The sequence below is a fragment of the Anser brachyrhynchus genome (genome assembly GCF_964034855.1).
Source record: "Anser brachyrhynchus genome assembly, chromosome: 5".
In the NCBI taxonomy this organism is placed as follows: Eukaryota; Metazoa; Chordata; class Aves; order Anseriformes; family Anatidae; genus Anser; species Anser brachyrhynchus.
Genome location: NC_137699.1, coordinates 20,512,282 through 20,537,697, shown reverse-complemented (window position 1 = coordinate 20,537,697; position 25,416 = coordinate 20,512,282). Strand labels below are relative to the sequence as shown.

Genomic DNA, 25,416 nt, shown 5'->3' with positions numbered 1-25,416 from the left:
ATTACAAGTTAGAAGAAGAACGGGCTACAGGGGAAATCACAGGGAAATGAAAATCCTGGATATAAAGGGAAATATATAGGCAGTTTCTCAGGACTATGTCTAAGAATAAGTTTGATTCAAAATTTGTTTAATGAATCTGGTGCAAAAATATGATTGTACCATTAAAATGCTGGTGTGTCCAAATATAAAGGCATCAATACAGAGAAATAACATACTGTTCTTGGAAAAAAGCTGAATGACCTTCAAGACTGGAATGAGGCAGATGGGGTGAATGTCATTAGTACCAAGCACAAGATCATGAATGCTGACACACCAATAAAATTCAGATGTGAAAGGGTGAAATGGAATACCAGGATTTTATCAGGCAAAATGTTTTGAGAAATATAAAAAAAAATATCAACATATACTTACAAAGCACTAGTAAGATCTAGCTGATGGCTCCCACCTCTGAAGAACATGAACTCCAAATGGAGCAGGTGATGTTTATTAGTCTCCTCATCCCCCCATTATTCAAACTGTTGACAGAACCTTCAGTTGTAACTCCAACAATCCAGGAATTCCCCTCCAAACCTATATTCCTAATTCTAAGGTTAGTATTTGTCTAAATTTATCACATTGTAAATTCATTTTAATCAGAACTGGAATTCCAAAAGTAAGTAGTCCACGGGAACAGTATTTTCAACAGGTCTTACTCACTCACTCTCTAGTATTGCAGAGGAAATCTCTATAGTGCAAGCGAATTCATTTTACTTCTAGTAAACAAAAATATTTCCCATGAAATAAAATTGAGACCATTGTCTTGATCCTAAAGATAGCTGCATAGAGGGAAACTATAGAGGGAAGATTGAAACACTGGAAGCAGTCTGGAAAAGAGTCAAGGACTCTCTCTTTTCAAATTGCCACCTTTGACTTTGTTTTAGTAGTTTTTCAATTATCCCTACTCATTTTATGGCATCTCCAAAGCAATCAAAGAACACAACTATAACAACAGTGCTCAGGAGTCCTTCAGAGGCTACACTGAGTATTGTCAGCTGCAGGTTTTGTAGTAACAGACAGAAAACCTGGAAAGATAAAATATGGACTTGGACTGAAGACTTCTGACCCTGCTGCAAGAGAGCAGCAGACTATCTTAATAATTCAACGTAGGCTACAATATTGTGTGTGGTCCATGTTCCGCTTTCTTTGAAGAGGATCCCCATAGAGGGTCAGGGGCTTTTTCCACTGCAAGAGATAAGCAAGGCAGACAGCACAACTGGATTTCAAAATAACTGTTTTAATATTCGTCTTTGAAGAAGCTGTAAGTTTCTGTAAGCTTCAGCCCTACCAATTTCCCAGGAAACTCTACAATATTTAAAAGGCTATTATGGATACTGACAATCAGCTTCAAATATATTGGAAGGGGAAGGTAATGAAAAAATAATAGGTATATTGTTATAACTTTGCATACCATAAGACCCAGCATTATCAATAACGTGCTCTTTCAGAGGAAGGATAAATTGAAAATAGTGTTAAAACTGCCCATTTAGAAATTAATATTTGTCAAACAAATGCACACATAATGAGAAAATAGCATTGTCTGTAACAATATGTTAAATGTTAAATGAAACTTGCTGCCCTGCTGCTTAGCTTGAAATCATTCTGCCCAGTGGCAGCTGCACAGTTTTTTAGATGTAGGGAACTCTCCTAAAATTACCCAGGGAGGAAGGGAGAACAGTAATTTTTAGCTTTATAGCAAAGATGAGCTTGAAATAGTTCTTTCAGGGTAAGACTGCTATGAGACAAGACACTCCAGTTTTCACCCACATGCAGCCGGCTAGTCACGGTAAACTTCAGCAGGGATTGCTTATGGCCAGTTCAAAAAAAAAAAAAAAAAAAAAAAAAAAAGGTGTCCTGTGAGATTTTGTGTTGAGAATATCATCTCGATGTAAAAAAACAAAAAATAGAGAGCTAACAGGAGCTAAAGGACTGCAAATGCCAACAAGCTACTTGTGAGGCCAGTAACCTGTTCTATCTTAGGTCCAAAGTCCAGAATTCACATTTTACCTTATAAGGGCCTTGCTGCTCTGCTAATGGATGAATGAGAACCATTATCTGACTTCTCTCAGGCCTACTCTTGTAATCCTTCCTGAAATGAAGGAATCTGTCTCAGCCTGGGCAGCTGTAGTGTTTAGTTGGTAACCCTTGCATTAAGCGAGCAGCTGAAGCGCAGTCTGGGGGAGTTCCTCAACAGATGGTCCTTATTTTAGGGTGAAGACCACCAATTTCACTTCTAGACTTATACCAAATACTTCTGAGCCTGAATCCTCTGCCATTTGGAGAACAATAGCCAAGTACTTGGATATAAACTATCCAGGTGTGCAGTAACTCATGGGAGTTTTCATTACTGCCTCTAGGGCAGGAGGCAGCTCAGGGAGAGGAGCAAATATAAATTCTTAAGCAATTACATTGGATAAGTGGACTGTTGTGGCCTCCTTGCAGAGGTGAAGGCTTAAACACAGGCACACATAATATTCTATTCAGAATGTACACAAATACTTAGATAAGGTTTTCCTGATGGACTATGTGCTAGAAAGTATCTTAACAAAATGAGACAAATTTTCAAGTGATTGTGACTAGATTAGAGAATTCAAGTGTTAAGACAAAAGGAATTTGTATTGCAAGGCTCTTTCATTTTGCTGCCCATGACAATGAGCTGGAAGATCCCATGCCATTACAAGGATACAGCTTGGTGGTTTATATCCAAGTACTTTGAAACTGCACCCTTTACCTGCAGTAAAATGGTGCAGGGGTACAGATGCGTAGTTGTTAAACACTGACAGCATGCTCTTATAAACCTATTCACCAAAGACACTGCTGTGATTACCTCAACATGTACAGTTACCACTCCTGCTCTCAGCAAAATACACCCATACAGTTCATCCACAAGGTCCCAGTCTGAATTTCTATGGTCAGGCTTCCTCTCTCTTCTGTCCCCTCACATGGTCACATTCACTAGCTCTAGCACTCTTTCTCTCTTCCCAGATCACCTCATCTTCTGGAAAAAGGATTTAAAATAGCTCAAAGAATTGCTCTTCCCAAGCCTCTCAGCTTTCTCCAGGAGAGAGTCATTCAAGAGCAGTAAGAGGCAGCCACTTCTATTTATTTTGTCTCAAGGGAAAAATCAGCAGGAATAAGTGAAGGTCACATCTGTGTGAATGACTTGTCTGTAGCAGTTGCAGCAACTCAGAACAGAGCAAACCCCATTTCTAGAGGTGCTTTCCCTGTCAGACAGAGAAGAGCTGTACGGACTGCAGTGCTTGGCCATCTGCCTGCCTGGCACCCCAGCTCAGACAAGCATATTGTACAGAGCATTTACAGCTTACTCAAGCCCGAGGCTGCAGAGAGCAATTAGAATGTCTAATCTGGCTTCTCATCCCCCATGCAGTTTTATGTTTCTTGAACATACCCTGTACTAAACCACTAAACCCCAAAACTTTAGTTAAACTTAACCATTTTACTTCAACTTAGCTCTCACATGCTACAGGTAAAGGAAAAAAAACACAAACAAACCCGTGTCCAAAACGTATGTGGCGACCTGCACAGAGTTGCTTAGGCAACATGCCGTCAGTGATCCAACAGGTAAATCATCCAATTTGTAGCAGAACAGGGAAAAAATTCAAAACCACAGATAATCTAGACTGTGGAAAAACTCCCTAAGTCTGACACTCGGTGTGACCCTGGAAGTGTGAACAAGACAAAGCAGGTAACCATAAGGTCCCACCGCCACCATCTCACTGCATTAGTGCTTACCAACACTCCAGGTAATCTCTAATGATTCAAACGAAGAAAGAAACTTCACTCAAGTGCATCCAGGGGAAATACATGAGGGGGAAGCAAAAGCCAGTAAATCTTTGCCTTTCCCCTGACCTAGGCAGGCAATTTGTGAAAGTCTGAATGACGAGATTTGATGATTGCTATCTTGCAAAGCTACAAGGATTGAAGGATGTTGAGAGTAGTGCAAACAGTCCTCTCCTGCCTGTCTCCTCAGAGGACCACGTAAGAATGGGTTTGTGACAGAAACACAACTTCAGAGACTCTCAGGCTACAGTGGGCAATTTGGGCTATGCAGATATTCGGCTCTCATCCATGCACAGAGGCTGTGAGATGCCTGCCACAACCTGAAATAAAGTCCATGTAGTCCATTTTAAAAATAGTAAAGCCTAGTGAATCAACTCCCTTCCTTTGGACAACAATCTAAGCATATAGTTAGTTTCACGGCTAGAGAAGTACATCTAATTTCAAGGTTGAATCTGTTTAGGTTCAACTTCTAGCCACTGGATCTTGTTACTTGTGTCAGCAAGGTTGAAAAGCTCCAGACATCTTTTCCCTGCATAAATATGTAGATACACTCATTGAGTTACCCTATCTTTGATTATTTTAACAGTGCCTAGACCAAGCCCTGATTTGTTATTACTATTATTATTATTAGTTCCTCTTCCACTTCTTTCTTATTCCTCTCTGTACTGAAAGTTGACTGGCTGAGGAGGAAGAGGAAATGTGAACAAAAATCAGCAAATTTAAAAAAATAATAATAATAATAATCTGCACAATAAATCCTTCTATTTTCAGACTGTTTAGATTATTTATACATTTTTATTACCTCTCTACTAGTCCGAGAGATTTTTCTGTTTTTTTTTTTTTTCTCAATGAAACACTTATTGATTTCTGTTGTTTACTGATAAACCTATAACTGTTTGACCAAACTGAAATTAAGTTTTCCCTGATTAAGAAATCCATGCGACCTATCGGCATGATTTGCAAAGTGACTTGTGAACTCTCCAGGTCATGAGTTTTCAGGTGATTTGTAGCCCTACCCAGATAAATTTAGGAGGATTTTCAATAGCCAACCAGATGCAAATTTTATTATAAAGATTCAGGAATAGGCGTATTATCCATTCATTCTGTCCTCCTCTGTGACTAAAGAAAGATCTTGTCTTGTACTAGAAAGAGAATCATATTTCTCTTAGCTAAAAATCTCCAAGTGTGCTAGAAGACTACCTTATTTATTGAGTCTATTTACTACTGTTGATGGATTGTATACTAACACAATAAACAGTGTCTTGAGGGAGTGAAAAATATTTCTGCTTTCATTAGGGCTCTAACTTTTCTTTTTCTGGAAACATTTTCCTTCTAAGGTCCTCAAGGTGAAAGCAGACACCATTTCGTGCCTTGCTATAATAAAGTAAATATTTTCTTTTTCTAATCATATTGACCTTGTGATCTATTGCCACTGGAATTTATATTCCTGGGAAACTCTGAGAAGTTATAGTTTCCGTCTCCAGGAATACAGATATCATTCTCAGCTCTACCTGATTCGGAGCTAGTTTAAAATTAATGGAGAATTTTCTTGGTATCAGATGCCGTATCAAGAATGAAAAAGGTGAAATTAATAAAATGTCAAGAATAATTGATATTATATCCCAGAAATGTTATTAAACTGTCAAGGGTCTGATGAATTCACATACACAGACCTAAACCAGGCTGAACATTCCTTGTTTAAGTTAGATGCTAGCTTTATTTCTTGTGCGGGTGTAGAAGAAACTACTGGGGGAAGCTCTAAGATGTTCCTATGCTGTCCAGCAAGAGATCTCACACCAGTCATGGAGGGACAAGCTGAGTCAGGTGAGAAAACACGTCCACTGGGAGAATAGCTTATCAGCAAAAACGTTGCTCTCAAGAGGTTAGTATTACAAGAAGAAAATTAGCTAACTATGAAGTCATAAAGAACTGTGCTCCAGTACGTACCCGCAGAGTCTCAGGACCCTGGGGTCATCTGTTCAATCTTCCCACAAGCACTCTCCCGTTTCCCATGCCATTCTTACACCCCTTCCTGACAGTCTTTGTGCAGAAGGAGATGAAAGCAGATGAAATTTTAACTTCTTATTCACTGGGAAGTAGGTCTTGCACTGTGTCCTGCATAGGGCTTGGAGGAAAGCTAATGGGGCATTCAAAACATAAGGTGGTTTAAGTAATGTCATGTACTGGGTGATCAAGATTCATAAGGTCTCTGTGGATCTCTCCAGTGAATCGATCAGGGGCCTTAATGCATGACAGCCAGTTGTTAATACCATCTGTTATAATGGGTCATCAGTGTCAATGGGAATTTCCTGTACAGAAGCCTCTGAGATTGCTGCAACGCATTTCATTCATAGATAAGAGAAACAAAACAACAATGGGAAACTCACTACTTCAGACTTTTTCTAAACTCTTTGGATTATCCAAGATACATATTCAACAGAAGTCATAGTTGCAATTTGATCTGTACAGAAGTTGCAAAGAAGTCCATCAGGGATCCCTGACAGGAACAAGGAAGGGCAATATTGCTTTTACATCAGGCTTGTAGAAAACACAGTTGTTCCTGTTTCAAAGCCTAGCCTTATTTTTTCTGAAGCCTGGAACAGTTGGTGGCAGATAAATCCCTATTATTGCCTGTAGGCATTCCTCAAAATATATCAATTATCCTATCCAGTTGCATTTCAGATGAATTACTCTCTGGTTACCAAGACAACCAAATATGTACAACAAGAATGATTTTTTTTTTTTTTTGACTCATGCATACCAGGGCTGCCAGAGCAACCTTAGCAAATGCATCACCTGAGAAATCCACACGCAGTCTCAAGGGGACACAGTTCTTATCAGCTGTGGGAAGTCTGCCTGCAGAACCAGGGATATCACCTCCTGCCCCAGCCTGCAGGGTAGTGTTTGCAGTGCTAGAAAGGCCCAAGGGCTTTGGAGACCATTACGTTTCCCTAACAGCATGAGAAGACACAGAAAGCAAACAGTCATAGGAAAAGCAAACTATCCTCAAATGTCCACAGTTAAAAAGCAATGCTTGTACTGAGAAATCTCTCGTTTTAACTGTATTTCAGACACAATTCCTGCAAGGAGTAGAAGGTGGTTTATCCTGGTTGACATTTGCAGACAAGTTATGTTCATTATCAGCTCAACTGCATATATTGCTCACAACCCATCAGCAGTAATTTTCTTTGTATAGGCAAGACTTCAAAGCTAAGAGAAAAGACCAATCTATAAGCAGACTTAACACCAAAACACATTTAATGCTCTTCGTATCAGCTTGTGTGTAGACTAGTCCTACGTGATAGGGGAAAGAAATGAAGGAAATGATTTTAAAAGCTTCTTGAAATAATCTTTTATTACTAAAGCCTGGAAAAAAACTAACATTAAAATGGTGACCTGAATGGTGACCTGCAGGCAAAATGTTTATCATGAACATTACTTGTCTCTCTCTGCAGTAATGCTTCCTTTGTTGGATTTTAATGTTTATTCAGTAAGTAAGAAATTGAATAAATAACAAAACTCTTCTTGTGACAGTATGTTACAGCACAGCATGGAACCCCAGCTCTCTAGACCCATAAAGGAAAAACACTATTCAGGATCACAAGTTACAACGCAGTTGAATAGTTTGGTTTTTTTCTTGTTATTGTTTTGTTGTTGATATTGTTGTGTTGTTTTAAGTAAAAAATCCATAATGTCTGGTTATCCTACATAAGAGCTTTCTATTTCCTAAAACAGACAGTTTAGAAACAAAGACAACAAGCAATAAAGTCAACAAGGAATAAAGCCAACAGATGCATTTCTGCTGGATATAGGCAAAAGGCAGAGCTCTAACCTCTTGTTTGGGAGACAGTCTAGAAAGCCTTTCATTCCTTCCCAGCTCCAGTTTCAGGAACACAGTTCAGCAGTGGCAGGTGCCACAGCGACATCCCAGCCACACAGCCACCCATTTTCTCTTAGGCAAAAACAGAAGAAGAAACTGTATTAAAATATACATCCTAATGAAACACAAGTCACAACATACTTTTATTAACGCACCATAGATGCACTTAGTCCAGACTACACATTCAATACTAAAAATAGGTACTCTTGACAGTCACATGCTAGATGGGAGGTGAGGCTGGAAAAGTAGTCCTGTCCCTTTCCCATCCTCACGATCTTTGAGCCAAGTAGCAATGTGAGACCATGCTGTAAAACAGTGGTCCATCACACCCACTGCAAAACAAGAGAGCCCCAAAGAATTCATAGTCCAAGAACAGGAATAGAAAAGTAAAGGTTAGGGCGTAGATATGGGAGAGGCTAGAAGAGGGTCAAGGTCTGGGTTCAGAAAGATAAATGGCCTAATTCAAATGACTTGAGGAATAAAAGGGATGATCAGCTTCTCCTTACAGCGAAGCACTAATGTACATGCAGTTGATATTGTTAGCAACCGAGAGTCTATTGGACTGCAAGCTATGAAAAGAGTAGCAGTAACTTTCATCTCAGGCCAGTGACTTCCTTACTCAACTGTAAAAACACCGGAAGAAAAAGAGTTTTCAACTTTACTAAAACTAATGCATTTCTGAAGAATATACTGCATTTGATAAAATAGCACACTTCTTTGAAAATATGCTGATACGTGGTCGTATAACAAACTACAGGAAGAATCTTCAACAGCAGCAGCTGAAGTCAGTGTCAGCCACAAGAATGAATATCTAGAGAAGCGTCATACTTCGCTGTCACTGTGAACTTAGCTGGGCACGAGGAGGTTTCTTATAAAGACGCCCACCAACAATTCTAAAAGGTGACCCCTGAATATGTACGTTATTCACGTCACTAACATTTACTAGCAATTGATTTGTTTGCAGTTCTTAAAGCCCCTCCAGTAAAGACAAAGATTGATCTTTGCTGCAGTCAGTTCTAGAATCTAAGCATCTGCCACAGGCTGTCACTTTGAGGCGCATTTCTTATTCATCTAAAGGAAAGTGTTAAGGATGCTCTTTGACTTGGAAACACAGACAGTTCAACTGGGAAAGCCAATTGGTCATGCTCTGCTCTGATCCTTTTGCTTCTGCTCTGATCTTTTTGCTGCAGTAGCAACAGCTCTGGTAATCACATGAACACCAGGTATAAATCACAGCCCCATTCCCAACCAGGAGTTTCTTAAGAGGGCACTTGATCCATATCTTTTCCTCCCTTTAGGATGATCAGCCCATTTCTACATGGGTCCCAAAAGCCACTCGCAAAACTTCCAGTGACAGGGACTGCACAGAACTTGACTTGACATAGTACTTGACTATCTTATAGCTAGAAAAATAGCTTTAGCATTTAGTGCAAGGACCCGTTGCTGTGCTCTAGCCAACCACTGCAGCAGACATGGCACATGCGTTGGTCTTTCCACTCCGTGCTTGCACCATGTTCACCCCACCTGAATGCTGTTGTTCATCTCCCTCCAAGCAGTTATTTTCTCGACGGCCTCAGCTCTTCCAGACTTTCCACGCAGGTCACGATTTCTAAACCTATGACAGTTCTTGCTGTCCCGTAGTCACTGCTGATCATTTCTCTCATCCACTATCAAATGTTTAGCACCAGCAGGGTCAGATTCTGCTTGCATGATCTTCTGGCATCATTTGCCCTTTATGTTACTTATCTGATTCCCTGTCTATAATTCTCCAGGGTTTGGAAATGACCAGTCTGAGCCTGGAGGCAACAGGGAGATCTTCTGATCATGTCTTTCCTCTTACACCTGATATACTCCACAGTTAAATAAGAATCACTTGGATTAAAAAGATTCTTGTCTACCATATTTATCTTAAGAGTCTCGGTCCACAACAGATCTCTTTGCAGGAAGATAAACATTACAGTAGCATGAAGAGCTACCATCTTATTTGCATTTCGGCAACAGAAAAATCCCAGTGATAATCTGCTGTACTCATGCAATACTGCTCATGAATCTTAAGGCATTAAGCCCATACATTTAGCTTTCTGTATGTGTGTGCAAGGAATTTTTCTCAAGATAACAATGCAGGCTACTTAGGAGGGCACAATGCTTCTTTTTAGATTTCTCCCTTCCTAAGCAATTAGCATTTCTGTAACCACAAATTGCACAGAAATCAGCACATCTCATCTGTAGGGTAGAACAGTTATTTCCTCACACTTAAAAGATTGAAGTGTATATAAAGCTACTGGGGAAGCATCTAATGCAGTTGTTTTATGTGTGAGAAAAGGAGGCAGCAGCACAGAGGGAACAGTGCAAATGTTGCATTTGCTTCCTGAAGCACGCACTAGACAAGCAAGCACAGCATGTTTCATTAGAAACAATGAAATCTCCTTTTCAGCTGGCTGGCATTTTGGCAAGGCTGCTGATAGATCAGAAACTCAGAGCACAATTTGTTTGCCATGCTGTAGCCTACTTTTGTTTAATCAGACAGCCACTGTTGAATGTGTTCCTGCTGTCAACAACAAACCTCCAGACCCACATTCACACGTCAGTGCGTGTGTGTTGTGTGCGCGTGTATGTGTCTACGTGAGCTCTTGCTCATTCTGTGATTAAAAATGTAAGCACCTACTATTTTCAGCCTGAAAGGCAGCCAAAACCTTTGTGTTCAAGTTGGCACAGGGAAGTCTCCCTGTGCCCATTCCATCGTATTAGCAGCTCTCCATAAAATGGCAAAGGAGGATGCGTAATTTTTAAACTTTCTGGAATCCGATGGTTTCACTTGGAGGTTTGAAGTAAAGGCAAAGTCTGCATTCATGCGTGATGTATTTATGCCACAGTTGCAATCTATTTACAGGTTGGAATACAGGCAACTCATCTACTTAGCACTGAAAAGGCTCAAAGCTTTTAGTTAAGGGCCTGATCTAGCTCCTGGTGAATAAACTGAGTCAGACTTTTACCAAACATGCTTTCAGTAAGGTCCAAAGGTTTCACCACAGCTCTGGTAGGAGCATAAATGAGCCTACCACTGGACTTTTGGACATTCGCTTCCCACATTTCAGAAAATATTCTCAGTGCTAGGCTGAAAATTAATACTGAAAACTTGAAAAAGGTGGTTTGGAAACACTGACTCAGCGATCAGCTCAAATGCTTCCTTGTCCCTGTCATCTTCTGTGTACTGGAGTCCCTGGCTGGACTGTGCTCTGTGGCTGTCCTGCCAGCAGAGCTGCCCGTGCCTTCCATCTGGGGACGACCGCACGCGGAACACCATGAGCTGCCGGCGGGGGAAGACGCTGACTTACACAGCAGGACGACAACACATAAGTTTGTGTGCCTCACAAGACAATTTAGAAATATTTCTGGTTTTCTGGACAAAAAAAAAAAGTCTTAGGTCTCAGGTTTTTGAATCGATGCTTCAAAAATTGGTCTTTTGTTTTCATTCGAAAGAACATTTCACCAACTTTAATCAATTATGTAATTTCAAAGACAACCCATCTATCCAATAACCACTCTATAAAGACTACACAAAAATACATAAAGATGCCTTTTTTCCCTTTTTTGCCCATTCTTTAATCAACTCTATTATCTTGTAATATGGTGCCCCTATATATCGCTGTCAAGCCTGTGTAAAGTTTCAGGCCACACCTGTAGCTTAGAAAGACACGAGGAACTCTCTGGATGCAGAATTCAGTATCAGAACTACTGCAGCAAATGTGGCTTAATAAATGTTCATGCAGAAATATGCATATGTTCAAGTATGTTCTAAGCATTGCGTTCAGTAAATGCATATAGAAATACTCACTCTTAAAAGCCAACCCAAATATCACAATATAAATATAGCAACATCACAGCAGAAACGCATCCTGCATAACTAGGAATCAAGAAGACTTGAAGACAGTTTATAGACTCGTCCCTTGATGTTATTCTCAACATAAGCTTCTTCTACTCCACTAAAGCATTAAGAAAAGCATTAAAGTCATAAAAAGTATCAAAAGAAACTGAAAATAGTATGCTTAAGTGAGATGCTCACTGGCTTTGTTGCCAGAGGTTTTTCAGATTACAGTTCATACTTTTTGCAGATGCCTGTGCCTCACTTGTAGGAATTTGTGATATTTGAATTCCAGTTTCTGCATGTTCAACCACTCTTCCAGAGCTATATCCTGTTAATAAAATAAGTGCAGAGATCTGAGGTTATGCTGTGTGTGCATGTGTGTGTGCACACAACTGGGGCAGGGGACTGAGAGATGAGGGGAAAGGAGGCAGAAAAATAAAAACTTTTGTGGGGAGGGAGCAATAAATATATTAAATACTTCTGTTTCCTCTTAACTACTATAAATCATATGACTGCAATCATAATACCCAGAGATGTGAAGGTCACTAATTACACAGACCCGTAACAAGCTAAAGAAACTTCTGCAGGAAGTGACTTTAGTTATTTAATTGGTCAGAGCAAACGCAGCATCCCAATGAGTGATACCACTCAGTGCAGCTGTAAGCCTCACGTTTCACATGAACACTCTGAAACATGAAATAAAGGAATCAGGAACAAAAGCTATGAACTTCCAACAACTTGGAGCCAGTAAATTCCGGTAACTTACTGAGATTTTTTTCCACGCAGTCAAAGTATAATCCCTTATAATTTAGCCAAGTTCACTTTGGAGTAATAGATATTTTCCATCTCTCTAAATTGCCCTTGAACTTCAGCTGAGCAGCGTATTGTGCTTCACCTCCTGATGAGGACTGTTTAGAATTGCCATGTCCTGTTAAGCAGCTGGCCTGCTTCCCCTTGTAGCAAGCAAATTGTTCTCCTTCCAATACTAGGTATTTTTAGAAACAAGAGCTTTTGGATTAAAAAAGAAAAGTTGCATATCACAAGGCATCACTCGTTGCTCTTAAAGGTTTATTTTTTAACCCTTTTTGTGAATCTGACTCCTTTACCTTTTGGCACTTCTCCCTTTCACCTCCCACTTTGGTCACACTACATCAGTCTTAAAAAACACTCTGACTTTGCTTAAGGAGGGAGATGAGAAAATAGACAGAGGTGGATCTGTCAACTGCATTAAAGTCAGGGGTGTTTGGATGTGCTTTCATCCAAGACTAAATCAGAGAATAGTGTTTTAAATCTGAAGGTTTCACGTGGTCCTAGCATTTAACTTTATTGGATACCAGACTCTCAATGTGATTTGCAGAGCACTTGAGGTTTGTGGACTACTACTAAAGAATTTGCACGAGAGCTAAGGAAAAAAAAACTTATTTTCTCTCAAATCAGGATGTATTACATACAGGTACACATTGCTACTACAAAACAGTGAGGCATCTACAAGCTGGAAAAAAACATCAATTGGACTGTGACTGCAGCTTACCCATGCAGGAATCATTGCCACGTGGCAGGACCAGATCTAAAAAAAGTGATTTTTCCCCAGTACCAGCACCTCCCTAAAGGTTCCCCTTCAGTGCTATGCTCTCTGACAGTTTTTCAGTTCTGCATTGGTTAACTCTGGGGCAAAAGCAGCCTTGGAGGAAGGGAGACTGAAATAAAGACAAAGCATTAACAGGAGAGAAATGAAGTCTGGTTACCCCCAGCTATTTCCACTGAATGGAAGCAAGGAATCATTAAGAGCTGCAATCTGAAGTGGGCTATGCATACGTTAAGATGAAATTCTGATGTGCATTTTGCATCCTGTATTTGAGTCCAGGAAAGGAGCCAGAGCTAGGCAATCTTAGCACTCTGTGGAGCATGTATTAAAATGATCCCAAAAGTAATTAGATAAATTGAATGAAATCTGACTTGACAAGCAGGGGTCATCCTATTCTATGAAGGCTCAAGATGGATACCAAGGGGCCAAACAACCAGCGATTGAAGGGCACAGCTAATTAAAGTGCCTGCTGTATTAATATTTATGTTAAAGTTTCCACTAGCTCTGGCCTTGACCTGGCAGTCAGGTGTGCAATGTGTGTCCTTCATTTTAATCATTTTCAACATTATTTTTCATATGTTTATGAAAGTACTTTAAACAGGATGTTATACATGCCTCTTTCATTCTCAGACTAGAATGGCTGAGCAATGTCTCCGGATGGAAAAAAGACAGGTAACGGGTTGAAAACCAGTCCTTCTGATTCAGTAAGCAGAAAAAATAAAGGTAGGAAACACTGTCATTTGTCAGTGCTTTCTACCCATAGCTGTCAAAAATGCTTTCCTATCTCTATGATACCTTGTCTTCAGGCTGGGTGTTAGGAAAAGGTTCTGCACCAAGAAGGTGGTTGGGCACCAGAACAGGCTCCCCAGGGCAGTGGTCACAGCACTGAGCCTGCCAGAGTGCAAGAAGCATTTGGACAATGCTCTCAGACATAGGGTCTGGTTTTGGGGTGGTGCTGTGTGCATCCAGGAGTTGGACTTGATGATCCTTGTGGATCCCTTCCAACTCAAGATATTCTAGAATTAATTTTATGGGTATGAAAACCGAGGAAGAGCTGTGAAGGCTCAGTGTGAGAAGCATTCACTGACTGTTTGAGAATAACCACAGTCTGGGATAGCTACAGACCTGTACTCCAGAGGTGTAGTGTAAATTCATTACGCAAATGTACGAGAGAGGGAGAGTAGCGGAGGAATTGTTATGTACCAAGAGACCAAAAAAAAAAAAAAAAGTCTCTCTTTTCTTGCTGAAATTTAAAAAAAAAACATTCTGGGCTGAATTTAATTTGTCATTCAGTTCAAAATGGAGAATACTAGACACACTTGAAACAATGCAACAGAAATAGAGAGCAACCTTCACACTGAAAGGGAAATGAGAAGAGGCTGTGGAGAGGACACAATGCTACTTCTCATTCCTTAACCACCCAATGCATTCGATTTGACATTGGTGGACACCAATGTCACCCATGGCCACCCAGCTTCTCGCTCCCCAAGCCCTGCAGACACCTGGACATCGCTTTCCAGTCGCTCTCCAGCCCACACAGCCAGCCCCACACTGACGGAGCTTGTCGCCCTCTCCTCATACAGGCAGACGTGTTTGGGTGGCTGCGTATTCAAGCGCCCTGGAGAAGCAGCAGCCTGCAGGGCCAGGGCTGCCCCTTACCAAGGCTGTGAGAATAACTCTGCCAGCCACGAAACCCTCCAGGTTTTCCTGCGTGAAAGCAGGCATGGTTCCTGCCTGTGAGAGCCACACTGCAGCAGCACCACAAGGATGGTGCCAGTGCACAGCATCCTCCCATCAGCTACGAACAGAACCAGAGATTTACTTGCTGGGCCAGAACTGGAGCCTGCAGCTTCCTTTCCCTGCCTGAAGGCTGAAACCACCACACCACTGCAAGTGAAAACTCATTTCTCTTGCCTCTTCCCCCCCTCCAGAAAGATTTAATTAAATCACAATTAAAATTTGCAATTTTAATATGTAATGACCAAGACATTATTTTCACAGAATAAATTTCTAGGGAAAAAAAAAAAAAGTTAATAAAAGTCACCTCCATCTTTTCTTTAGGGAGATGGGAAAGGACTACAGAATTTCACAAAGTGCTTCAACTTCTGCCATTCTCCTGCTGTCAGCAAGGCCACAGACACCTTGGGCTGGACAATTATGCTTTGAGATATCCACAGCTAGCAGGAACATTGGTTCAAATATTCTGTTAACATTAAGGCAGACCTAGGAATTGTATCCCAGTGCTCTTTACCTTGATTTACTTCTAATGTTGAGGTCTTGCAGCACAAAAAGCTAATCAAGGAGGAGGATGACATTTCCAAGATTAATCTGAGAACCATGATGGAATCCAACCTTCCATCTGAAATTGTGTGTATGGAGGGATGGATAAAGATTTGTCAAGACGTGTGATTTCACTGCCAAATTTCTATAATCCTTTTAACTACTTTATTGTACTTCTATTTTAGGTAACAGGAATGTATCTGGTGTTTCCCGTGCAGTCTGTGGTATGAGGTACAACCACTGGCTTTCTGGCACCTTGCCTCTGTGTAGGAGAGCCATAAAGCTTGGGTAGCCACGCCAGGGTGCACCGCTGTTGGTACCTGCTGCAATTCACTTGTTACAGCTGCAGTTGCAGCAATTTAGCAAGTAGAACACCCATTTTACTGCCTGTTTTATTACCAAGACAGATAAAATTTGTACAAGTAGTGCTCAGGGAACCAGCATATAACAGTGCATCTGAATTAAAAACTAACGCATTATCTAGCTGAACTCATTACCATTTACAGAAACCGCAAAACAGATTTGTTCCCCTCATCCGTTGCAATGCTCCCTGCACAACAGCTATTTGTTCTGAGCCTCTTTTAGCAACTTACCAGCAGAAAACAAACCGACAAAGTGGCAGTGCTGGCTGGAAGAACAGCTCATGGCAAGCAGCACTAGTGCCCTACAGAACGTACAGAAATACTGTTTGTTTATGATATGCCTTCCAATAGCTAGCTCAGCAGATTTGATGCCTCAAGGCTCTAAAGTGCTTCCCAAGCTTTGTAAACAGCACAGGAAAATGGATTTTCAGTCTGAAACCCAAAATGGGACTTTGGCGTCCCTAATTCCCATCTTCGGGTGCCCCTTGTTTTCTACATGTCTCAGTTTTCACCTCAGTTTTCAACTAAGCTTTATTTTCTGAAGGGAAGTTCCTACCTCGGGAACTCGTGACAGTTTTGAGCCCCTCAAGCACATTTCCCCCGGGATGACAGACATAACATCTGTGTCCACTTCTCGCCCCTAGTCACAAGGTGTCCTGCAAGGCACAGTCCTTCTGCAGAACCACAGGTACCATAGGACTGCAGCAGGTACTGCTGCAGTACAAGGATAGCATCACTTACACGTATGCTACCTCCAGAAGCAGCACTTGCAATGCAAACTCTAGAAATCTTCCCCAGATCTCCTCCCAGCTGACAACTGAGCATAAGCAGTGTCTCCAGCCAAAAAGGTGGCTCAGGATTTGGGAGGGATAGAAATCAAGGAAGGGAGCTAAAGAAGGTTCAGCAGAGACTACAGAGGTGTTCAGGTCAGTTCATAAACAGTGGAGGAGGATCTGAGAGATGATTAACAGACTGCACATAAGTGGGTACTGAATAATAAATATTCTGCGTAACTATTCCTGCTTCTTCATGCGCCTCTCGGCTGAAATGCAGACCGAGCTCTGGCTTTCCAGAAACTCCTGGGGTGTTTTCATTCACATTAGGATTCCAAACTGCTGCATATAAAACAGAGGTAAGGAACCGATTGTGCTTCTTACTGAACATTCAAGCCCCTTAAAAACAGAGCAAGAATCCCCGTACAACATAGTAAGTTGTGCAAATTTTAGACAAATTATTTGTCAATAGGAATTCCTCATAGTAACTCTTCCGTTACCGCTATATCCTCACACAAATATTTATCACCTCTGTTTTAGCAGAAGAAATATATCATTCTAATAAGCTCATTAATAAGAGAGGTCTCTCTTTAGTCAGGGTCCAATGTGTAAAGCATGTCATTGCGCTGTTGGCACCTGAGGAAAATGGCATCTCAGCCATTTCAGCACGTTTGTAAGCTTCCAGAAAAAGTCCTCCAGTATTGCAGTCCTTGGGCAGCAACTGCCAGTTCCCACTGACTGTGGAGACGGACCTGCAGTCTGTGCCTACACACAGGGGTGCCAGCACTGGGATGCAGCAACCACATCTCAGAAGCAAAGTCCGCAGAGTTCATTTTCAAACTTTTTCCCCAACCCAAGCCTTGCTCCAGCTCATTAGAAATAGAAGGGAAAAAAAAGAAAGAAATCCTAGCAAACTCCAGAACAGATGCGCACACATTCCATAGGCAGTGAAATTCCTTCTATCCCCTTTTTTGTCTGAGCTTTCCCCTCTGCATGGGTGCAGAGGTGCTTATAAGCTACATTCTTACCACCTCCTCCTCTGGACTGCTCTTCAGCTCTTTGGGTGAGTGAAACCCCACATAGAATATTAAGAGCAAAGCATTACACATAAAATCAAGCATAGTAGTTTGATTTTAGATAAGAACTAATGCATTATGACAAAGATTCCCTTCAAGTGCAAGCACAACACACAAAGTACTTCTCTTCCAGGAGAAAAAGCAGAGCTGAAAAACAACCAACCACTCCCTTTGCTATAAAGAAGTAGACATATTTTGCTAAATACATATATATATATATTATTTATATATAATTTCTCCCAATCTCTAATTTTATTTCCTTCTCCTGTATTAAAATATCTGGTCCTCACTGACTGATGAGCTTCAGATGCTTCAGTCTTCCAGTTCCTAAATGCTTTTCTGCTTTCTTTCTGAGTTTCTGCAGACAGGCACAGAAAGGATGCATTTGATTCCTTCAGGACCTCAGCATGTACTCAGGACTTCAGAAAATGCAAAACACATGCTGCATATTATCATCGAGCCACAGGCCTAATGCCACCACTTGAGCACAATGCATTTCCTTGTGAAAAGCGGAAAAAGAAACGTAGAGCACATTAAACCAAGCAGTTTATTCCTGGTGGGAAACAAGCCTTTGTACGTGCTGAGCCAGAAGATAGGTCTCTAACTTCACCCACTTAGAGGTTTCCTTGTCTTGTTTTCATTTGTTTTAGGCATTCTAAAATGACAGGCTGAAAACTTAAAGACCAATACTGAGACTTTATAATGTGATATTAATCCTGTAAGTGCCTACAGATACCCAAAAGAATCAATCCCTCACCTCATGCTCCACACCTGGTGAGTATTAATAATGCATTCCATAGACCCTTTTTTTTTTTTTTTAAGAAACACATCTCTTGACTATATGAAGAAGAGAAAGGATTTAAGTCTGTTGTTGAAAAGAATAGGATTCTTAAAAGGTTAAAGAATCCGATCATCTGCTCAATTACTTAAAGCTAAATAGTTCTGGCTATCAAACAACTTAATTAAAATTTACCCAGAAGAAAGTCAGTAGGTTGTGTATCAACGAAAAAACACATCACTAAGGAATGTGCATCTTGCGGAAATTGGGAACAGAATATGCGTAGGCCGATCATATTAAGGTATTAAGTGTTTGGTTTAGATACTGCCTGTAAAGGCGCACAACACAGCATTGCGGGTTCAGAGACCGGCATACCTCGGGGGAAGGTGGGGCTGGAACAGATGGTGGGATCTGCCTCTATACACAAGGAAGTCAGAGTTTTGTCCAAAAGCTACATTAGAACATCAAATTCAGTCCTAATTTCATCATACAGATACAAATTTGCACTTCCACATACTTTGTCCTTGTTGTCGTTCCCAATCCATGGCAAAGCTGCAATGCAGCTCAACAAAATTGCTTGAAGGTGAATAAACTGGTGCATTCATGTCAAAAAGAGAACAAAATCTCATCATAGGCAAAACAACGATGCTCACACAGAAACAGAGATGAATGTAAATGTGCATTGAAGATCCTCCACTATCCAGAGCATTCAGTACCACAAACGTTATTACATTGAAAGCAGACATTTTTTCCACTTTTCTGTGTCACTCAAGAACATCTCTCAATGTTCTTTAAATCTTTAAATTTAAAAATTAGAAATTTAAAAATAAAAATAAATAAAAAATCCTCTTTAAATCAGTAGTTCATAATATTTATTCCAAAAGCTAAGACGCCTTTCTGAAGTTCATTGAAAACACTGGTAAAAATTACATCAACTTCTTCTGAGCAAAAGCAATCTCTTGGGTAAAGATATTAGATTTTTCCTCCCTCCCTAACTTTCTCCTATAGAGAAATAGGATGCCCTGCACTCACTTGTTACCCTTAGCAGAAAAACAGCGTGCACCTACCGTGACTACAATATAAGAATATATCGATTTTTCAGACATACAAATGGAAAGTTTCCCAAAACATTTCAATTCTTATTCTCAATCCAAGAAAAAATTCAGAAATTCTGAGATTCCATTCAATCTTTTATTAGTAAATTAAAAAGTAAGGATTACATTTAAAATGTTATTCTAAAATGCTATTCCCATTTGTTACGCTTAAGGACTACAAGTTGACATTTGTCCCTGCTGCAGTAGTCTCTAGTAACTCTGGCTGCTCCCACCACCTACAACAGCCTGAAAAACCAGAGCCAGACACTTCACAGAGGTGCCCAGCAACTGGCCTGGGACAAAGGTCACAAGCTGCATCGAGAGAAGCATCAGTTGGGTACAAGGGAAAAAAAGGCAATGGGAATAGTAGCACATTGGGAAAGGCTGCGGGATCTCTGTAGAGAGGTTCATGCCTGATCTGGGGCAGCGTGTGGGACTTAAACGACCTCCACAGGTTGTCTCCAACTTGAAATATTCTGCAGCTCAAATACAGCCCATTTTAACAACTGCAATGCTGTGAACTGTATTTTATTTTCCAAATCATTCTGGGCAGCTTTTGCTTTATATTAGCTAAAGCGCCTTATCACTTCTGTACAGCAAGTGTCTCCTGGTGGCTGAAATGAAGAAGGCTGATGTTTTCTCAAAATGGATTATGTAAACTATAAAGCTGAAATGACATGAAACAATTGCCAGTATTTTCATGAAATTTCAAACAAAGGTTTTCTGACAACATTTAGATAGATTTCCAATTTCAAAGGAAAATTCTGAAATTAGTTTCATGTAACGATAAATTCCAAAAAGTCAATGCTTTCCAAATTTAAACACCTCTAAGCTTAATTCCCATAACGTAACTAAAGACTGACAAAGCATCTAAAGGACTATTGAGGTGTAATATATGTATAATAAGAAATCAACATGTTCAGAAGATAACTTTCAAATTATTAGAATGCTTTCATTATGATTGTCATAAAAAAGTAGAGAAATTTAAAAAAAAAGCACTTCAGTGAAATTTTTTTTCTATTTACTATCTAAATATACTCCTAGAATTAAGCGTTAAAAGTTCCCCCTTTTCTCTAAGGCTCTTCCAGATGCACTCCTCCGCACTCTTAGGAAACACCCAGTTAGTATTCGCCGTGTGCCAGTGCTCAGAGCAGCAGGGACTGGACTGAGGACTCGCTGCCTCTCCATGGCCAGAGACAGGCAGATACCCAGCTGGGGCGAGCCAGCTCTCTACCACCAAATTCCTTGGGTGTCCCATCCAACAGTCCCGGTGTGTCTCACTCTGTTGTGTCACTGCCACAGGTAAACAGCCCTTTCTGTCACCAGGACTTGCCCTCCCATTTATAGCTTCGTCACCGAGATTTGGTTTTGTTTCCATAAAAATGTTTCAGAATGATTTTAAAACAATATTTCTTGCAGGCGGCAGCCCTGAAATTCTTTCTGGTATGCACAGAAGGTTGAGAGCTTTGGCGGCAGCCTTCCTCACCTGCTCATTCTACCAAAACATCTATATTAGGTGATATCAATGCAAAAAGATACCACAGGAAAAATACATGCACGCTATTTAGGACCTCTTATGGTTCATAAAGAAGATGTCTGAGTATAAGCAAGGATTTTGTCAGAGATTTGGTTTCTTTCTAGCACATCCCCAGGCCCATGATCATGAGAACAGCATTATGTGTTATCATTTCACCCAGCATATTTCTGAGCAGCAAAGGACACACATTTCCTGGCTTCCAAAGTAGCCGACAACTCACTACATGAACTCAACAGGCTGTGCATTTGTCAGGGACATGATGTTGTAGCATTTTTTTCCCAGGAAGAATAATTTTAAAAGCAGTCCTTACTACATGATTTCCATTAGTGTAGAAATGGAAAAGATATCCTCAGGGTAGCTGGAATCTATCTCCTTATGACAGGTCAGGGGAGTGTAAGTTGGCCGCAGCTTGGTCTTAATGATTGTTTGCAGGGAGTACTCAGTCTGCAGAAGAGGCTACATACTCTAGAGGCTGCTTTTAAATAAGTGATTGTAGTTGAATACAGATACATGAAATAAATAAATAAAGAAGTAAATAAATAAAATTAAAAAATCTAGTGCCTTTTTTTCATTTTAGGGAGGCAAGGAGGGGGAGTAGGTCACTGTTCAGAAGTGTCCTGAAATAATTGCTTCTTCTTTTCTCTTTTTGTACCAAAGCCCTGTTCTTGCATTTTAATACAAGGGCAGCATCTGCTATGTAACTAAATATTTTGGGACTATTTGGACTTTCATCTTCAGAATCAAAGGTAACGAGTTTTTTCACTACAAATCTATTAATTAAATTAAGGCTCATTAAAGACTTGATACAAAAAAAAAAAAAAAAGGCTTTACACTCAAAATTCCCAAGACACTTGCTTACTAGGCCTTTACAGAGACTTTCAGACTGAATCAGTCTGCAACTTCCCAGTGAAACAGGATTTCATTGGAAAATGCTGAGCGACTGCAACAGCAACAAAAGTCTTGCTGAAACCCTGATGGAGCCTCAAGGGGTTTCTGCCAGGGCTGCAGCCCAGCATCCTGCCAGGCTGCTCTGGTGCTCAGCACCACTCAGAGCCCAGAGACCTGGGTCATTTTACACTCTTGCTCCAGCTGCACCAGGGGGTTAGGAATCCCTGACAGCCCCAGGTGAGTCCAGCTCTTGATGCACCCTCCTCCTAATCGTGCTTTTAGTCTTATGTAGCCAAATTTGTGGACTAAAAGGTGATACAAAAGGTTTCTGAAAAGAATATTAAAGGTAGCTTGTAAACAGTGCTTGTTGTTCAAGGAAATCCGCAAGTGGGAGAAGCACCACACAGGATCATCCAGAAGCAGAGGGCTATATTTCTGATTTATGGTGAATATCTCCAGATGATTTATGTTAGAAGAGGATCTGTGTGAGAAGACAAAAAGATAACTGCTCTGATCCATTCTTGTTTATGACAGCACAGGAAACATGTCCAGGAGAATACCTTGGGCTGTATCTCATCTGCTGGGGCAATAAATGAATGCATCTTTTTGAAGTTAAATTCTGTGTGGATTTAGATCATGAAACCACACTGAAGTCGGCAGGCAACATCAGTCCCTGATAAAAGACCACAGATTTTTCCACTGATTGCATCAGTATGTGCAAGTTTTGCCTACACCTGCAATAGCCCCTGTATGTGCTTTTTGAAGCTCCCATGGTACTGACCTCCTGAGTCAGCTCCACAGAGCCCAGCTCAGCACAGAATGCAGTACCAAGAATAGAAGTCAAGAGAGAAACAAACAAATAATAAATAAATAAACTGTAATTATATTTAGATCTTGCAAAGATCTTCCATAATTGCTTGAAGTTTAGTCTTAAATGTCAGATCTGCTATAGCAGCATGATTGCTTCATTCTCCCTTCCTCAACTCTTTAGGACTTTCTTTGGGTCATGGGGAGCAACCTTTCTGAAGCTGCCTTGCAAGCACCTGCTGTGCTGCATTCAGCCAACAACCTCACCCTTGAGAAAAAACAAAAATAAAAAAAAATAAAAATAAAAATAAAGGGGGGAAGAGAGGGAAAGAGCTATGAATGATAAAGCTACACATAACTGTAACTAGTGTTTGCAGCTGCCTTTACAAAGCTAGGAGATATTACAATTCTGAGGGTGGATACAAGAAATAATGTGGAACGTGTCCTGTTTTATAGCTAATACAGAGCTTTAACTATAAGAAAGGAGAGAGACTTAGTATACTTACTCATAATTATAGGAGCTGGCAAAATGCCATCTTACATTCTATAAAGAAGTTATTAATTTTTAAAAGAACATGCAGCCAACATAACTCCTCAGAAAGAAAGGAGACGTCTTTTTGAAACAGAATGCCAAGTTAGCACACTGGTCCCCAAAAAATTCCCTCCACCCTGTTACAAGCAGCTTCATTCCAAGGTGAACGTGCCATCTTCTTGTATGAGAACACAAAGAAAGAACACAGCAAGGCAAAGCAAAATAAGAGCACACATTACTTCTAGTCCATGAGAACAAATGTTAAAAGGCCAGGATTGTGCCAAAAATCCTTCTTGCTGTCACGTAAAGACTTATTGAACAAAGGCTGTTGTTTGTCTCCACTGAACTTTTTTTCCTATTCCTTGCACTTGGCATGTCAAAGGTTGTTGGAAAAAAAAAGATAATCACACTCAAAGCTTTGGTTTCTTCCTGCTTCCTTTTTATCTTTAAGATGTTGAAAACTCAGGTATTATCTTCGCATACACCACTATTCATCTTTAATTTAATAAATGATCTCTTCAATGTATTAATGGTTAGCAGTGCATATAAATTAGCATTTATAAAAATCAATTACATTGTCTCATAAGACAGAGGAGAAACCAAGACCTTCATCACTGGATCATTTGTATTTATCTGTTAATTATAAACCTTAATTGTCTCCTCTTATCAGATTAATTTGCATAAATTGCATAAGTTTAACGTTTAACAGGTTTTAATAGCAGAATACAATTATTCTTTAAAGATTCTTTCTTGAAATATTCATTATTAATTATAACATTAAAATTAGAAGTTCTGATAATTGACCTTGGCTTCTCCTTGGCTCATCATCATCTGTCCATTGAGGTCATTTATCTCATGATTATGCATGCTTTGTGGCTTCTTATTACTGATGTGCTTAGTTTTAATTGTACTTTATAGCCTGTCAGATTTCTCTGAATTTTGACTTCAAGCAGAACATTATGTGGAGTTCCACAAAAGTGGACTTTTCATAGTGTATTCATCCTCTTAGCATACCTACATGCGACGGCATAGTGGATGGCAGGACTATTTTTAGACCTGGAGTGAGTGTCTGGACTGTAATGTAGAAATATTTCTATGCTGGTGAGGACATCCCCACCCCCACCCCACCCTTAATCAGGTGATTTAGGAAGTAGGAGACACACGTATGCTCCCAGGTAGCCTTCAGGAAAAAAAAAAAGAAAAGAAAAAAAAAAGAAAAGAAAAGAACAAAAAGAAATAGACAACTATTATGTCTGACAGGTCCTCTAATAGCCTTTTGTTCTTCTTAACTGACCAGAAGCCTCTAACTGCACTTTCCACTACCTTTTTCTTCAGAGATTATGGTTTACAGAGTCCGGGAGGTAACAAAATAAGCAAAAAGATGGCTAAGAGCAACAGCAAATTCTGACAGAATTCAGTTGTATTTGGCTGACTTTTATGTAAAGACTTTTTGAGAACTTGTGCTGTACAGAGGTGAAAACAAGTGGGTTTTTTCCTCTGTGAGATCATTCACTGTCTCACATACAGGGATTTACTGTACTGGATTTTTCTTCCAGTTAATACTATTCATATTATTTGGTTAAGAAATATTTTAGATATAATCAGATATGCTTCCAAGAAGAGAGACTAACATTTAGAAACATTAAACAAAGCTTTCTTAGATTGTTTACAGCTGCTATTATTAAAATGCTAGAGGTGCCTCAGGTCAATAGCTTCTGAGTTCAGTACATATTCCTCTTAATGAGTGAGCCTGGTAAGAAAACACTGAATCCAGTTTCTACTTGAAATTACTGATACCTCCTTTCTCTTGCCTGTGCTCCCCAAGCTGGTTCAAAGCTACTGCATTGTTGACTGAAGCATGGCTGACATATTTCCAACCAGTTCCTGGTACCAGAGGTTCAGTTCCTGATCTCAAGTAAAATCTGAGAGCATGATTCTATGCAAATCATTTTTTTTTTCTGATGGAATTTCCCAAGCGGAGCCGATGTGCTAATCAATGGAAAAAAATCAGTAATGGGTGTTACTGTCAGTACACCTACTTGGTACACCTCCATCATAACCTGTCTGTCCAAGAGCACACAGCTAGCTTATGACTCCTATATGCATATCTGATTGGGAGCGT

At 40.2% G+C, this 25,416-nt stretch overlaps 1 long non-coding RNA gene across 4 annotated transcripts in view; it reads right to left on the bottom strand.

The window, feature by feature from the left end:
- Positions 1-25,416, bottom strand: part of LOC308195360 — a 118,983-nt gene that overhangs the window by 49,262 nt on the left and 44,305 nt on the right. The window contains exon 5 of one of the 4 annotated variants that reach the window (XR_013951432.1): positions 7,670-7,789. The exons of the other annotated variants lie outside the window; for them this stretch is intronic. This is a non-coding gene — a long non-coding RNA (uncharacterized lncRNA). The remainder of the gene's footprint in view (positions 1-7,669; positions 7,790-25,416) is intronic. 4 annotated transcript variants of the gene reach the window in all.